Source organism: Leptonychotes weddellii, chromosome 5 (assembly GCF_054177405.1).
Source record: "Leptonychotes weddellii isolate Sample4059 chromosome 5, ASM5417740v2, whole genome shotgun sequence".
Lineage (NCBI taxonomy): Eukaryota > Metazoa > Chordata > Mammalia > Carnivora > Phocidae > Leptonychotes > Leptonychotes weddellii.
This window is the reverse complement of record NC_138373.1, coordinates 129,508,542-129,525,801: the sequence shown is the minus strand read 5'-3', so window position 1 is coordinate 129,525,801 and position 17,260 is coordinate 129,508,542. Positions and strand designations below refer to the sequence as shown.

The window sequence follows — 17,260 nt, the reverse complement described above, 5'->3', positions numbered from 1 at the left end:
TACGGAGAAAATTTTAGGCATGAATACACATTTGAGGAATAGTATTATTACAGGTAAATGTTTTAGGAGCTCTTATAGCCTGTTACAGCGTAGGCATTAGTTATCTGAGATATCAAATTACTTATTATTTGAATATTATCCCTAGTTAAAATAATAGTAAATATAAAAATGTATGAATTTTGGCCCTAAAATAACTTATAAAGACTATAGTTACAGGAGTGGAATTTAGTGATTCATCACTTACATATAACACCCAGTGCTCAAATTCTACTCCTGAAGCCAATATTACACTATATGTTAACTAACTAGAATTTAAATAAAAAGTTGAAAAAAATATTAATATATACATATATATATTTTTAGAGGGGGGGCAGAGGGAGAGGGAGAGAGAAAATCTTAAGCAGGCTCCACGCCCAGCATGGAGCCTCATGTCACAACCCTGAGATCATGACCTGAGCTGAAATCAGGAGTCAGATGTTTAACTGACTGAGCCACCCAGGTGCCCCTAAAGTATTAATATATATAAAAAGAACTATAGTTACATGGTGGTTTAGGTGATTGGAAGAGATCTTTAGTTACTTTAAGAATAAAGTAAGTTGCTATTTATAAAATTACAAATCTTTCTTCATGGCTTTCATATTAAACAAAACTAAAATATTGGTTATAGTTAATACACATGAGAATTTTTTTTCTAGGTGTACAGTAGGTATAATTCAAGTTACACAGTATTTAGAAGAGAGAGAACCAGCAATTTTCTTTCATGGGACCATTGGATTTCTGGGACAGAGAAACCAATTTTTGGTATATTGCTAATCTGGATTGGATTGTATAATTTGATTTAACAGGAGGAAAAGAGAATTGTAGATATCTTTTAATTAGATTTGAATTGAGATGGGAATAATTATTATCACATGTTTAGAAGATAAAAGGCATTCAATAAATATTTGTGGAAGGAATTAATAAATTACTGGGTGAATATAAGACCTATAATACAAAACAGCAACTTAAAATTTCTTATTATGGATGACAAAAAAGGTATTTTATTCTAAATAAAACATTAGCACTCATCCATCTCCATTTAGGCCTAATAAACACACACACACACACACACACACACAAACGTGGGATGGACAAACAGGTTAGGAAAACTTGATATCATTATTTAGAATAAAATTAGCACATATAAGGTGAGTTGATGACCAAGTAGAGGATATACTAAAGATCTAAAGAATATAATAAATGGATAAAGAAGATGTGGTATATACATACAATGGAATATTATGCAGCCATCAAAAAAATGATATCTTGCCATTTGCAATGACATGGATGGAACTAGAGGGTATTATGCTAAGCAAAATAAGTCAGTCAGAGAAAGACAAGTATCATATGATCTCACTGATATGAGGAATTTGAGAAACAAGACAGAGGATCATAGGGGAAGGAGGGAAAAGTGAAACAAGACGAAACTGAAGAGGGAGACTAACCATAAGAGGCTTTTAATCTCAGGAAACAAACTGAAGGTTGCTGGAGTGGAGGGGGGTGGGAGGGATGGGGTGGCTGGGTAATGGACATTGAGGAGGGTATGTATTATGGTGAGCACTGTGAATTGTGTAAGACTGATGAATCACAGACCTGTACCCCTGAAACAAATAATACATTATATGTTAATAAAAAAATTTTTTTTAATAAATTACTAAAAAAAATAAAGAATACAATAACTGACTAAAAAAGTAAATAAATGATAAAATAGATATAATTTACTATCTGTCTCAATATAAAAAAATGATGACTTAGCAATAATCATGTTATTTTTGTCAACTTAGATGCAAAATTAAAAAAAAAGTAGAACCAACAGTTTCATCTGAATTTTTCCATACTGAATTTTTCAGGGATCAGATTAACTAAATTATTGCCATATATCCATTTACCCTGTGTAGAAAAGTTTATAAGTCACATATTTAGTGTTTTCAACCATATTTTATATAAAAATAGATCTATTTGGACAGAATTCATAATGCCACACTCCTTAGAAAGAAGACCAATGTGAATAAAAATCACATATTTGTATCCAGAATTCTTACTTAATTCCATGAATATATATTTCTTGAATGAGTTAGAAATATTAATTCAAATGAGTAGGCATTTTTTTTTTTGCTTTTCGTTTTCATTCCTTAAAGATGGTATACCTCCATTAACATTCATCCTGATATCCTGCATGTTATAACAAGACAAGAACCATTGTTCAGCTGAATAAATGTTTTCAAGGAATAATAATATTTTGATAAGCATATATATGTTCTCTAGGGAAGAAAACATGTTTGAAGAAAACATCCCCTGTTTTCTAATTGTTAATAACTTATAACCCAATTCAGCTTTCTAAGTGGCTGCTCTGGAATAAAAATTCCCATAAAACACCTGTATAATCTCAGAAGACAGTATCACCATCAGCCTAAATTAAAATGCAAGCAGCAGATTCAGTGTGTTAAAAATAAGAAGAAAAAGTAAATATGAGGATCAGAGTCAGGCGGGGAACACTGGAATTTCATTTGTCTGGGCCATTTTCATCATGTCTGCCAGCCTTAGCAGTAGGAGACCACTTTTAAATCCAAGGTGTATACCTGCATACTCATTTAGGGAGATGTCATCACCTTTTCTTAATTGAAATACTTCTCTATTTAAGCTCAGTTCTTAAAAACTGAAATTTAGGAATTCATCTACTTGTGTGTTTAGCACATATTTGGATTTATTTGTGAAAATATGACATACCCAATCAGATGTGTGTTGAAAACAGATTAACAAACCATTCTAACTCTACTTATAGTTATATTACCTTCAAAAACTTATTGTTAGACCATTCTAAAACTTCCATAACTTAGTTACTACAGAACTGCCTAAGGGCATATAAAACAATTTACCAAATTGTGAAATATAGTTATTTATAATAAAATACAATTCAGGCATTTATTTAAATATCCAGGATACAAATCTAATTGTATTAGACTGTGATCAGGCTAAATGACTATTGGTATCAAAGGTGGAGTACAATAAATGAGTATAATCAAGGCTAAAATAATAGTATAGATGAGGAAGGGAAATTGTATTGAATTATGTTGGGAAAAATCAGAGTGGTAACGTTTGAGTTGTGTCTTAAAGAAATAAATTTGACTTTACTTTAAAAAACTATTCTAATTTTTTAGAAAGCATTTTACCTTTTCATAGGTACTTTATAGCCTTTATTATGAAAAGTAACTTTTAACATATTATGTTAAATATACCTATAAATAGCTAAACCTTTCAAGAGAGCACTATCTAGTTTTTTTCTAAATAATATCAACCCTGGGCGCCTGGATGGCTCAGTTGGTTAAGCCACTGCCTTCGGCTCAGGTCATGATCCTGGAGTCCCGGGATCGAGTCCCGCATCGGGCTCCCTGCTCGGCGGGGAGTTTGTTTCTCCCTCTGACCCTCCTCCCTCTCATGCTCTCTGTCTCTCATTCTCTCTGTCTCAAATAAATAAATAAAATCTTTTAAAATAAATAAATAAAATAAAAATAAATAAATATATCAACCCTGAAAAAAAAATGTTTCTCAAGATTCAACAAGATTCATGAAAGAGCATGTGTTTATTTCAAGGTCTATCATTCCTGAGAGATACAGGCTCAAGCCTGCTTGGTCTGTGACAGCTAATAATATCTCAGAATTGAAAAGAACTATTATTTTTATATTAGTTATGCCCCGTACCTGTACCTGTTTGACAAATTAAGTCCCAAGCTTTGAAAGTCTGACTTTACGAGCAAGTTCAACTTCTGGTCATCGAAGGCAGCTTAGCTGCCGCATAACTAAAACAGCAGTGCTCGTCCTAAATCTGTTGGTGCCTGAGGAAAGGAGAATGAGACAGTTTCTGATTTGAATGGGACGTAGGCGGTGGGTGGTGGGCAGGCATGCCGGTGTCAAAGGATGAAGCTCTTATGAAAATGTCATGTACACAACAGGAGTCTTAGAGATTTTATTTGAGAGAGTGGAGACTTAACTTGAAGGAGGGGCCAAATCTCCTGTGTGCAAGAAGCCCATCTTCTGATTGTAGTCCTTCTTCACAGGAGAGCAACGTATTCATCTTCAAGGAAAGCCCAGTTGGGCAAGTTTTTTGGGAACAGTGTCCATGGTGCCCTAAAGTACCAAGGCATCCAGGTTGGGGAGCCCTGGCTTAAATCAGTGAGGCAGTTTCAACTGGAGAGGAACATAAAGAAAATGATGATCTAGTCCCTGGTGGCTGTTCAAAAGCTCTTTAAAGTTCATTGACGTTATAAAACACCAAAGGCAAATTCACTCAGTTCATTTTAAACTTGAAAAGAAAGATGGGTGGGGGGGATAATTTGAGCACCTTCATCTCAGTGGGGAGTTGTAAATCACTCTAGTCCTTAAAACATGAAAGGAATTTATTTCACTGCAGAATGTCTCTTAATTTTGTCATTCTGTGGATGAAAGGACTTTCCATAGAAACTGAAAGAGAATATTGTAATAGAGTCGCCAGCATAAAAGCATATAAAGTTAATTCTTTCATATGGCTTTTCAAACATACCAATAAAATTCTGTAGCTTTTGATGACCTTGTAAGCAACAGAATTACAAATGGGAGTAATTTAAGTTTTCATTATCTAGTCCTCCTGATCCTGAAAGGCAATAAAGGAGTAAGTTTTAGTGAAAAAGCCTATCGTAATAGGCCAGGCTTGAAACTTGCAATAAACATGACGGGACTGCATTGATGGCAAAGGATTCTTAGCAAGACGTAACAGGGTGGAATTAGTGTTGGAGCAATTATTTTAGCAGTATGCTCATTTTCTTTATGTAATGTATGACCTTAATCACTTGTAGGCAAATTCAATCATTAGGCAATGCTCCTGCTATTTACACTTAGTAACATGGCAGTGCATGGTGGATGAAAATTCTTCACACATGGCTTCTTCTTCCACAAAGGAAGTTTCCTATAGCTTTTTATTTGTTTTCAATTTTTCAACTCAACAAAAGGATGGGGATCTGGCTTTTGAAAATAAGCCCCTGGAAAGGAGCCACAGATAGGTGTCAACAAGCCTAGGCCTGCTTTCTCCTCCACAAAGCAATGCATTTCTTCTCTTTTGTGCTAAACAATACATGTGGGGAAATAGACCCCAGGTTCATGTGCAATTGAGACTGAACTTGATTGTTATTCAGCATTCTGAGTTATACCGAAGGATGTTCTGACTGTAGTACGCTAAGCCCAAGAACACAACCACCACAAAAATATAAAAGAAGGGGTTGATGAACATGGGTGTAGGTGGCAGGTTCATGTTGGTGGGCCAAGACGGGTCTGATGCAATGCTTCATGGAAGTGTTTGCCTCAAAACAGACTTCTCTATAGAATAAAAAAAGTTTCAGATAAAACTCCGTATAAGTAGTATTAATTTGAGAACACTGTAAATTTCTTTAGATTTAAATTCCAGCTGGCACATGCTTCAGGTCTTCTATATTCTCATAATATTTTATTTATATCTCTTACCATTCAGTACTACCTATTTCTGTTATTAGATGCTTACTTAGCTCCTTTAGGATAAGAACTAATTAGGGTTTATCTTTGTATCTCCAATATCTGCCCTATGCCTGGTACATACAATAGTTAACAAAAAGTGACCTTAATATATGTAAGACATAATGAGTCCTTTGTTTGATAAATAAATGACTTAAGTCTTGAGAGACAGAGAGATATTTATTGTCAGACCATTCATCAATTAGACACCAGCTTTTATGATTATCCCAAACCTTCCACAGACTCTCCAGTTGAAGATACTCTAGAAACCTTATAGTAAAACCGTTAGTCAAAATACTCGTCTCAACAAAACTAACTGACCAAAGATTTAGAGTTATGTGTTGAAGGGATTGGGGGAAATAGGGAAACAAGAGCATTCAGAGGATGGATTTAGCAAAGTATTTTCATCACACCTAAAGTATCTAGGTATGATATATAAATATCTAACATATTAGACATTTAATATATATGTGTATGTATATATATATCCAAAAATTCTAGAACATGCAGATTTATGGGATTATTGGACTCAAGTAAAGAGACTGCATAGCACGAATGGAGCAATCTGCAACATTGTTTATGGGATACTTACAGATAATACGTAAATGTGGAAAAGATGATAGTGCAGTTAAATGTAAGTGAATCAATCACTATACATAATGGATGTCAATTTGAAAAGAGATTTCTAACATCATGACACAGGCTCTATCTTTGTTTTATTTCACATTTGTAATTATCATTGGTGATTCTAACTTACCGACATGCTTGAAAACACAATATTGGAAAGGATTATAAGTACAGGATTTATGATGACATATTATATTGACTGATCAAACCTAACTATATTTCTCACACACACACACACACACGCACACGCACACACACACACACAAATACATATTGAAAAAGAAAATTAGGGCTTTATTGGAAGTTACTTCAATTTAAGTCGATAGTATGATGTCAAATGAGCTAACCACAGTATGCTCCTGAACTTATACTCATCTATCCATTGGGGATATCTTAGTCCTCTTATCTAGTTAGGTTAGGATAGCACTGTGTACACTATTTCTGAGTACCACACCAAGAAAGACATTGAAAAAGACAAATCTTGCTCAAAAGAGAGAATCTTGGATGAAAAGGAAACCATGCAATAGGAGATCGTTTAGTGGAGAAAAGGGGGAACATCTAAAAGCTGTTCATAAAGGCAAACACTATACTCTAGACTAGAAGCGAGAAACTCCCTCAAGTCTGACTCCAAAAGAATTAGAAGCCTCCAAGCCCGTATCTGAGCTTCTCTTGCTGAGACACCAGGAGATTCTGTGCCCAGGTTGACATTAGAGTTCAAACTTTACAGTCAGATCATTGCAACTTTACAATCCTGATCTTTACATCTTGATCACCATTTATTATGGAAACCTCTCTTTTGTATACTATTTACCCAGTCTCACTCTCATACAAAGCTGTTCTTTCCCTCACCCCCCTTGCCACACCTTTTAAATATGCCTAATGAATTACTAGTCTAATATTTAAAAATATTTATAAAACAAAATAAAATGAAAAGCCAACTCTTTCTACCTCTCTTATTAGAAGAAAACTCTTAAATCTTTCCCCAAAAGAAAATATTTGTTTTTCCACATGCTCAAGGTCTGGAAGGATCATAATCATTACTGATTCCCAAACGCTTATACTCTACTCTCATGTAATATCCTGAAACCTCTGTTTACAGAGATGCTGTTTACAGAGATGCTAACACGTTTGAGTCATCTTAGACCCTGCATTCTCCCTCACACCTAATTCATCACATCCTGCTAAATATGCTTTTGAACTATCTCTTCTTTTCTATAGCAACTGCCCTAGGTCCAGACTATCATTACAACTTAGGTGGACTATTAAAGTAACCATTTAATTGGGCTCCTTGCCTTCATTCCTACCTGTCTTTACTTCACCTTTGATACCACTGCAAGTAACAGCACATGAAAGCATGTTTAATTTATATCAGTAGAGTGTGATTTGACTATATTTGAAAGTAGCTTCAAGGAGCAATTAATCATATTGTTATACTTGGTGAATAATCTGGAATGTCATTCTTCAGGTCACCAAATATAGAATATGATTTGCTTGTAAAATAATTAGTTCCTCACCCCCATAGCTATACTCCTACAGACTGAGTCCTTGGAAATCTAGCTCTGTACAAATGCTCCCTCTGACTTGAAGGAGGGGAGATACTTTCTGAGGTGTTTTTTAAAGGGTTATCATTATCTATTTGGCTAAGGCATGGCTCTAAGTGCATGTGTCCACCCCTCACCACCACTCCTGCAAGTGCAACTACTCCTGACTTTCATCAGGGAATAAGTGATCCACTGACACAGAAAGACTGTTTAAACTCCCCTTCCACTCCACTCTTGACTCTCTTTGACAGTAAAGAAATTTGTCCTGGCCCACGTGTCATAGGACTAAAAGAACTTCCGGGCATGGAAGTTAAGGAGGAAATAGAATGAGTTTCTGATCTTCAGAACTGGAAACAGCTTTGAATTTAATCTGGGCATTGGGCTCATAGTTGAAAACAGATAACGAATCCTTGTTTAGTGGTTAGAGAAGCAGAGAAAGGAGGTACAGCTTTGACTGGAAAGGACTGAGCTCAGGAAAGACACAGAATCAGAAATTCCTAAGTGTTCCCTCCTAAGTTGAATGAGTCTTGTAACTAGCTAAATCTTGAACCAGTATGTTGCCCATCAAAAGTTAATACCCTTAAAAAAGCAATCACATTGTTGAGTACCAGTGTGTTAATAAACTGCAATAAGCTCTACTGCTGAGAAAAAAAATCCTGAAAAAGATTAAATATCAAGGTCACATTCCAACACTAGATAAACTTTCAGGAAAAAAATTGCCCAAACTGACAAAGAAGAGTATTGGATATGCTTTTAGTGGACCCGCTGGGTTTTAACAGATTCTACCAGGGTGTGTAGCTTTAACTGGCTTTCTACACACCAGGGTATGTAGCTTTAACTGGCTTTCTGCTGATTAGGGCCATTTTAAATCTCTGTAAAAGTAGAAGATAACATTAAAAAAATGTTAGTAGTACAAATCAGTATGGCCCAGAAAAAAAGATAAAATTTATTTCTGCCCTCTAGAAAACATAACGCCAAATATTACCCATTATTGCTGTATGGAAGATTAAGCAGTTTTGCATCTAATTAATCTTGCAGGTTAATTCCAGCATTTCTGAAGGCCCAATTGCCAAAACTTCCTCTGAATTCATTATAGTATCTTATTGGTTCCCTCATCAATTCATGAGTTAAATAAAATTTTTGGCTCATGTTCATTTTATGTGAGAGTTATGATTTGCATTTCTGTATATTATAAATTAATAGCTGTATAGTTAGAAGTAAACCCTGGGAAGACCAATCAATAAATTCAGTGAACTCTCTGATAGGAAGGTACAAAGATTTTGTCACCTAGCCAACAAATAGTGGTTGACTGACTTATTTCATGCAGATGAAATCAAGAAGATGAAGTAGGAAAATCTTGCCAAGCAAAATAATTTTACACTTTAGCTATCTAGATGTGTAGTATGTCTAAACATAGAAAGCTTTAATTTAGAGTTGCCTAAAGGCAGCAGGTGCTGGATATTTCTCATCATTTGGTTTCTATGTGAATGTTTCTTGCCAACAATGAAACTCCCCATTTTCTACTAGAGTGGTGAAATTTCGGTAGAGGAATTTTTGTTAATCAAGGGTAATGTTGCTTGGCATATTCATTTCTAAATATAAATTGCTTGGACCTTTTAATGAATGTTGCAGTGTATAATCACAAAACAACAATTCCGATAAATACATCTTCCCTCTCTTCAAAATAGCTATCCTGTCATGAAATTTAATCAAATACAATTTGACTCAATAAACATTTTTTATGTACCTACTCTAATGAGTAAAGCAATGTATTATGTTCTGTCAGTGCTAAAAGAAATAGACAAGGCAGGTATTTTATCTACAGGAGCTCCAGATCAACTAGGAGAGAATGAAATGCATAACTGTATGTAGAATGCAAGGTAGAATATAAGAATCCCAATGCTATATACCTGCCTTTCATTTATGGATGATTAATTGATATGCTTTTTGAAATACTGTGGTGAGGGGTGCCTGGGTGGCTCAGTAGGTTAAGTGTCTGCCTTTGGCTCAGGTCATGACCCAGGGTCCTGGGATCGAGCCCTGCATCAGGCTCCCTGCTTGGCCGGGAGCCTCCTTCTCCCTTTCCCTCTGCCCATGCCCCCCACCCTGCTTGTGATCTCTCTCTCATTCTCTCTCTCTCTCTCCCTCTGTGTCAAATAAATAAATAAAATCTTAAAAAAAAAAAGAAACACTGTGGTGAGACGAGATGTATTCCTTTCTTTAAAATGTGTACTCAGATTAATAAGAGAAATTCAAAAACTAAGAGATCCCATCATTTGAGTATTAAGCATTTGTCCTTTGTAGGAACTCATTTCAGTATCCCTGCAAATAAAGGAAGCAAGATAAGTACTGAGCAAGATGACAGGTGACTTCCTAAGTGGAACTGACCTTCCCAAAGGACATTGAATTCACATTGTTCAGATGCTTGGTTTATGAATGTAGAGTTATCCCAAGTTATTTTTTTCTTTTAATCTTTATTTTAGATTAAATCAAAACTAAAAAAAAAATCCTTTCATTTCAAAAGAAGATCTCTGATAACTGTTAAAAGGCCACCAACACAAAGGAAAAATGGGGCTCATCATACACAAAGCAAACAAGAATGTGTTGTTGCTATCGACTTGCTTCACCATAGTGAAAACACAACCAGATCAATGCCAGTATAATGTGAGAAAAAACTAAATATGAAAAATCATGGCAGACATTTGAATATAAAAAGAAATTTATAATGGAGAAGCAGGATAATAAATTCATGGTTATAGACTAATGCTGTCTGAAGTTTCACTTTTCTCTGTAAATATTAATATTTTATTCAGATTCATGTAACATGTAAAAAAAACACAAAGGATTTCTTTCTTGGATTTCTATCATTTTTACTTCTTTTGAGAAAATTCAACTTGATTAAAGTTTTTTAATCACTTTGCAATTTTCAAGAATGCCTGTCATCTAAAAATTAATGAGTGGAGATGGCATGTGATCAGAACTATGCTTTAGATAGATTATATTGGCCAATTTTCAAAGGAGTTGTTATGGTAGGTCAAGATTCAAGCTGGAAACAGAGAGATCGAGAAGGAAGGAGAGAAAAAGGTGTCCACAGATTACAGTACCTACAGCCAAGCTGCAGCCCAGCAAGGCTGCAGTGGATACACTGCCCAGTCCACTCAAGAACATGCACAGACCACCCAGGCATATGGGCAGCAAAGTTATGGAACCTATGGACAGCCCACTGATGTCAGCTATACCCAGACTCAGATAACTGCGACTTATGGGCAGACCGCCTAGGCAACTTCTTATGGACAGCATCCTGCTGGTTATACTACTCCAACTGCCCCCCTCCACCCACCCTAGGCATACAGTCAGTTTGTCCAGGGGGACGGCACTGGTGCTCATGATACCACCACTGCTTCGGTCACTACCACCCAGGCCTCCTAGGCAGCTCAGTCTGCATACGGCACTCAGCCTGCTTACCCAGCCTATGGGCAGCAGCCGGCAGCCACTGAACCTGCAAAACCGCAGGATGGTAACAAATCTGCTGAGACTAGTCAACCTCAGTCTAGCACAGGAGGTTACAACCAGCACAGCCTAGGATACGGACAGAGTAACTATAGTTATCCTCAGATACCTGGGAGCTACCCCTTGCAGCCAGTCAGGGTACCACCATCTTATCTTCCTACCAGCTGTTCCTCTGCACAGCCAACTAGTTATGATCAGAGCAGTTCCTCTCAGCAGAACACCTATGGGCAGCCCAGCAGCTATGGACAGCAGAGTAGCTATGGTCAACAAAGCAGCTAGGGGCAGCAGCTGCCCGCTAGTTATCTCCCCCCACCCCCCCAAACTGGATCCCACAGCCAGGCTCCAAGTCAGTATAGCCAACAGAGCAGCAGCTATGGGCAGCAGAGTTCATTCTGACAGGACCACCCCAGCAGCATGGGTGTTTATGGGAAGGAGTCTGGAGGATTTTCTGGACCAGGAGAGAATCAGAGTATGAGTGGCCCTGATAATGGGGCAGGGGAAGAGGGGGATTTGATCGTGGAGGCATGAGCAGAGGTGGGCAGGAAGGAGGATGCAGTGGAATGGGTGTTGGAGAGCGAAGTGGCTTCAATATGCCTGGTGGGCCCTTGGTCGAAGGACCAGATCTTGATCTAGGCCCACCTGTAGATCCAGATGAAGACTCTGACAACAGTGCAATTTATGTGCAAGGCTTAAATGACAATGGGACTCTAGATGATCTGGCAGACTTCATTAAGCAGTATGGAGTTGTTAAGATGAACAAGAGAAACGGACAACCCACGATCCAGATCTACTTGGACAAGGAAACAAGAAAGCCTCAAGGTGATGCTGCAGTGTCCTGTGAAGACCCACCAACTGCCAAGATTGCCATGGAGTGCTTTGATGGGAAAGATTTTCAAGGGAGCAAATTTAAGGTTTCTCTTGCTAGGAAGAAGCCTCTGATGCACAGCATGCAGGGTGGTACGCCTCCCCGTAAGGGCAGAGGGATGCCGCAGCAACTCCGTGGAGGTCTGGGGAGCCAAGGAGGTCCTGGGGGCCCCAATGGGTCACATGGGAGGCCATGGAGGAAACAGGGGTGGCTTTCCCCGAAGAGGGCCCCAAGGTTCCAGAGGGAACCCAGCCGGAGGAGGAAACGTCCAGCACCGAGCTGGAGGCTGGCAGTGCCCCAGTCCAGGGTGTGGAAACCAGAACTTCCCCTGGAGAACAGAATGCAACCAATGTTAAGGCTCCAAAGCTTGAAGGCTCCCTTCCAACCACCCTTTCCACCCCTGGGTGGTGACCGTGGCAGAGGCAGCTCTGGGGGCACGCAGGGAGGAAGAGGTGGCCCCATGGACTGCGATGGTTGGGGTGGGATGTTCAGAGGTGGTCATGGTGGAGACAAAGGGGGCTTCCATGGTGGCCGGGGCATGGACCGAGGTCGCTTTAGTGGGGGAAGATGGGGCGGCCCTGGTGGGCTCCCTGGACCTTTGATGGAACAGATGGGAGGAAGAAGAGGAGGTCGTGGAGGACCTGAAAAAACGGATTAAAGTGAGCACTGTCAGGAACGCAGAGACCAGCCCTACTAGACGCAGAGACCCCGCACAGCTGTTTTGACTACAGATTTATTTTTATTTTTTTTTTATTTTTTTTTTTTTAAAGATTTTATTTATTTATTCATAAGAGACAGAGACAGAGACAGAGAGAGAGGCAGACTCCCTGCCGAGCAGGGAGCCCGATGCGGGACTCGATCCCAGGACCCTGGGATCATGACCTGAGCCGAAGGCAGACGCCTAACCATCTGAGCCACCCAGGCACCCCAGATTTATTTTTAAACCAGAAAATGTTTTAAATTTATAATTCCACATTTATAATGTTGGCCACAGCATTATGATTATTCCTTGTCTGTACTTCAGTATTTTTTACCATTTGTGAAGAAACATTAAAACAAGTGAAATGGTAGTGGGACAAGTTTTTTCTTCCTTCTTTTAAAGATGGTTGTTTAAGACTAAATAATGGGAACCCGTTGTGAGCACACTCAGTATCATTGTAGAGACCCAAGAGGGCCTCTAACTGTAACAGTGGTATTTGTGGTGTTTTGTTTTGTTTTTAAATATAATTCCAAATGTTCATAAACAATAATAAAAAAAATTGAAGCTGGAAAAAACCATTAGGAAGCTATTCAACGTATAAGTAAAAAGTAAAGAATATCCACTGTAGGAGAGATTTTGTGGAAACGAATAGACTTGTTTCCGAATGTGCAGTTGCTAGTATTTTTGTCTTTCAGAATTAAATATAATTGGTTACTTTTTACCTATAGACATTCTCCCAATAGTAAACTAGTATTTTTGAATGTCATTGTTCACTTAAGCCTGCTTCAATTTATAACACATCAAAAAGTTTGTCATATAAACAACTATACTGATTTTTACAATGGCCTTTTGAAATTGCAACTGCCATGTGTTTTGATTAAGGAACTTGTCATATGAACATCCTAATGCTTCCCTTCTACCATTTCATAGATCTGAAAATTAATGGAAGAGTAACTACCTATAAAAAAGGCTTTGGGTCTCATTAAACTCTAAAAATATTCTTAATTAGAATTTTTATTTTTCATACTAACTTTCCCACTCTTCTGCATATAAATTTTAGTCATAGCTCAAATATCCCTCACATATAAATGTGCTGAAAGGCTAGTAAAAATCTTTTGTAGGTGAGGTCTAAAGTACGGCAAGCTAAAATGAAAAAAGATTTAAATAATCTACCTCTTACTTCCTCTTAATCTTATCCTCACCCCGGGGATACCTTGCTCCCTGGTGGTAGAGGTGCTCACTTTCATTATTCAGTAACCATTTCCTGAGTACTTACTAAGCATTAGGCACTTGATTTCATAGATGACCTGGTCTCAAGGACCTTATGGTCCAATAAAAGCTGCCATTTATTGGGGGCTCACTCTGTGCCAGCCTCACTGCTAAGCACCTCAAATGCATTACTCATTTAATCCTTACAACCACCCTAGGAAGGGGAACTTTTGCCCACTGACAAATGAGGAGACTGAGGTTTAGGATCCTTAAATAACTTGGCAGAAAGCCCACAACTTGAAAGTGGTAGAACTAGGTTCACACCAGTCTATGTGACTTTAAAGCCTGTGCTCTATCAGCTACCATCTACAGAACTGCATCACTGGTGGGAAAGAGAATTGAGTAGGAAAGAGGGCCACAGAGGTTAGGGCTGGATTTCCTCAGGATAGGTAGGATACTTGAGCTGAGCCTGACCCTTAAAGGTGAAGAAATTTTCTTCCAAACTGGGCAGAAATTTTGGTCATTCCAGGAAGCAGCAAGAGCACACTAAATGTGAAATAGTAACTTCTGGGAACTTTATGGAGCACCTCAGGAGACTAGGACATGAGGAGCTGTGTATCCTGTTGAGCCTGGAGAGAAGTCAGAAGCTTCATATCCTGTTCTAAGGCATTCTCACTTTATCACAAAGGCCCTGGAAGTGTTCTGAGCAGGAAGTTATATGGTGAGATTGACCACATCCCTACCCTGTAAGAAGTTGTCATATAACGGGGGAAGCATGCAAAAGAGATTTGAAAATAATGAGCACTAATATATCCACAACATATTAATATGTTTGATTTAGTGTGCATCACACTGGGTACTTCAGTGCTCGAGGGAATGCATAGAAAGGATTGATTAAGGTCAGGTATGATTAATAAGGAAAGGTTACTAGAAAAGCTTTGTTGGGAGCTTGAGTTTGATAGGAGAAACACAAATCGATAAAATAAGGACAGAAAGAAACATCTAATTGGAAGCAATAAAACCAAAAAGTAAGAAGGAGCAAGTTACATGTGAGAAGGGCAGTGGGTTGTTAAAATAGGAGTTGGAATATAAGAATGCAAGATAAAATTATTTCCTGGTATCTAATTCATTGGGGAATGATGGAGAAAACGGTTGTTATTTCAATACAGAAACAGCAATGTTTCCAGAGAGATTTTAATTAATCTTATAATCACATTACTATATCAGTTAGCCCCTTGAGAAAATTCTCACTTAAAATGCATATGTCAGGGCGCCTGGGTGGTGCAGTCAATTAAGGGTTTGACTCTTAGTTTTGTCTGTTCGTGATCTCAGGGTCGTGGGATCCAGCCCCCTGTAGGGCTCCACACTCAGTGCGGAGTTGGCTTGACACTCTCTCTCCATCTCCCTCTGACCTTCCCCTTCACTCCCCTCCCTTTATGTGTGCAGGCGCCTGGGCGCACTCTCTCTCAAATAAATAAATCTTTTAAAAAAAGATGCATATGTAAACATATTAACAAAAACCTGTTAAGTGATTTCAGTCCTTTGTGAGATGTAAGATGATTAAAACAGATCCTGATTTGTACAGAAAAAATAGTTTTGTTTCCTGGAGAAAAGACTTATAATTAGCACTAGTGATTTTCTTTGAAGTACAGAGAGTTGGTTATATAAACTTTCCCCACAGTTTATTGGGAAAGGTGTTATCTTCTAAGAAATTCTTATCTGAGATAAGGAGGAATCTGCCAAAACCTAGAAAAAGCTCAAGCTGTTTCCTTCTGCTGAGTCATGAGAAAATGAGTGATAGCTCAGAAAGGAACATGAATTATATCTCTAGTAACTTTGAAGCCCGAAGGATTTGGGGCAGGGAGTTTGGATCATACAGGTGCAGCTGTCATCTCTTTAACTGAAAAAATAATTTTGGAGACAAAGATACACTTGGAATTAAGTCCTTCCAGATGATATCAAAAAGCTTAATTGTGTTTTCTGGGCTACAGCTCCTCATTTCAGAATGATGGACGAGAGGGAAGGAACAGGGAACAAGAGAAAATGAAAAGATCTAAAGTTCAGGTTTTTCCATATGCTGCTTCCTATAGAAAGGCATTCAATTCATTTTTATCATCTTTACCATTTTAGATTATTTTTAGTTTGAGTGAAAAGAGGGAAAGCATACTTTTATACCTGAAAATACCACAAACACAAAAATGGAAAGAGTTGATAGGCTATGGATTCAATTGTATTGTTTGAAAAGAAGAGCTTAATTAATAGGATGGAATGTAAGAGGTATTAATGTAAACTCTTACACCTAGGTTCAGAAATTAGTTGGACAAGCACAGAATGATCGAAAACTGGCTTGACTGCTTTTTAGGTAAAAACAAACACCTGGGTGGATAAAGTTGGTTTTACAATTCTATGCAAGCCAACTGTGTGATGTGGCAGCCAAAAATATCTAATGAATCCTCAAACTGTACTAAAAAAATTATAGTGGCCAGGGAAAGAAAATTAATAATTCTTTGACTCCTTACTTTAGCCAGACCACATCTGGAGTTACGTGTTAATGTCTAGACCCCATTGACAGTTAATTACAGTACAGCCCAGGAATAAGATCAGTTGTTAAAGACTATGGAAACCTTCAGATATGAACAGTTAGAAGGAACTGTGTTTAACCTAGGAGAAAAGACACTCACAGAAGCTTCCTTAAAGTCTGAATGACTGTCATATGGCAAAGGGTTTCTATTTACATTGTATAGCTTTTGAATTGTGATTAATGCCAATCCAGGGACAAATTTCATGGGAAAATATGTTGGGCCAACATAAGAGATTTTTTTTTTTTTTTTTAAAAACTTGAACTGTCCAGCAATACATGGGCTACTTCGTGAAGTAGTTACAGGTAATTTAAAATATTCCAAATAGAGATAGTTGAGTATCTGCAGCATGTGTCTGAATTGGCAGCTACCAGCGTGTGAAAGCCTATTCTTAAATATTTAGGAATTTTGCCAGCTGGTTTGGTAACTTGAAATCAACAAACTGGGAATATTTACACTAGAGAAATTGGCAAACAGTATAAATTAGTATTTTTTTTTCTTTTGAGATCCAGTATACCAGCACACCACTGGATTTTTATAGATGATGTCAGTGTAATAGATAAGAGTTTTCACTCTTCTAAATCTAAAAGCTTATGGATGTATTAATATGTAACAGAACATAAGATGAATTTAGAAAAAAAATAAAAACAAAGTCATATGGGTAGTAAACTCA

The 17,260-nt window shown here is 37.7% G+C and overlaps 1 pseudogene; it reads left to right on the top strand.

Moving 5' to 3' along the window:
* The first annotated feature begins 10,292 nt into the window (after positions 1-10,292).
* Positions 10,293-12,796, top strand: LOC102736813 (RNA-binding protein EWS pseudogene; annotated as a pseudogene).
* Positions 12,797-17,260: the final 4,464 nt, after the last annotated feature.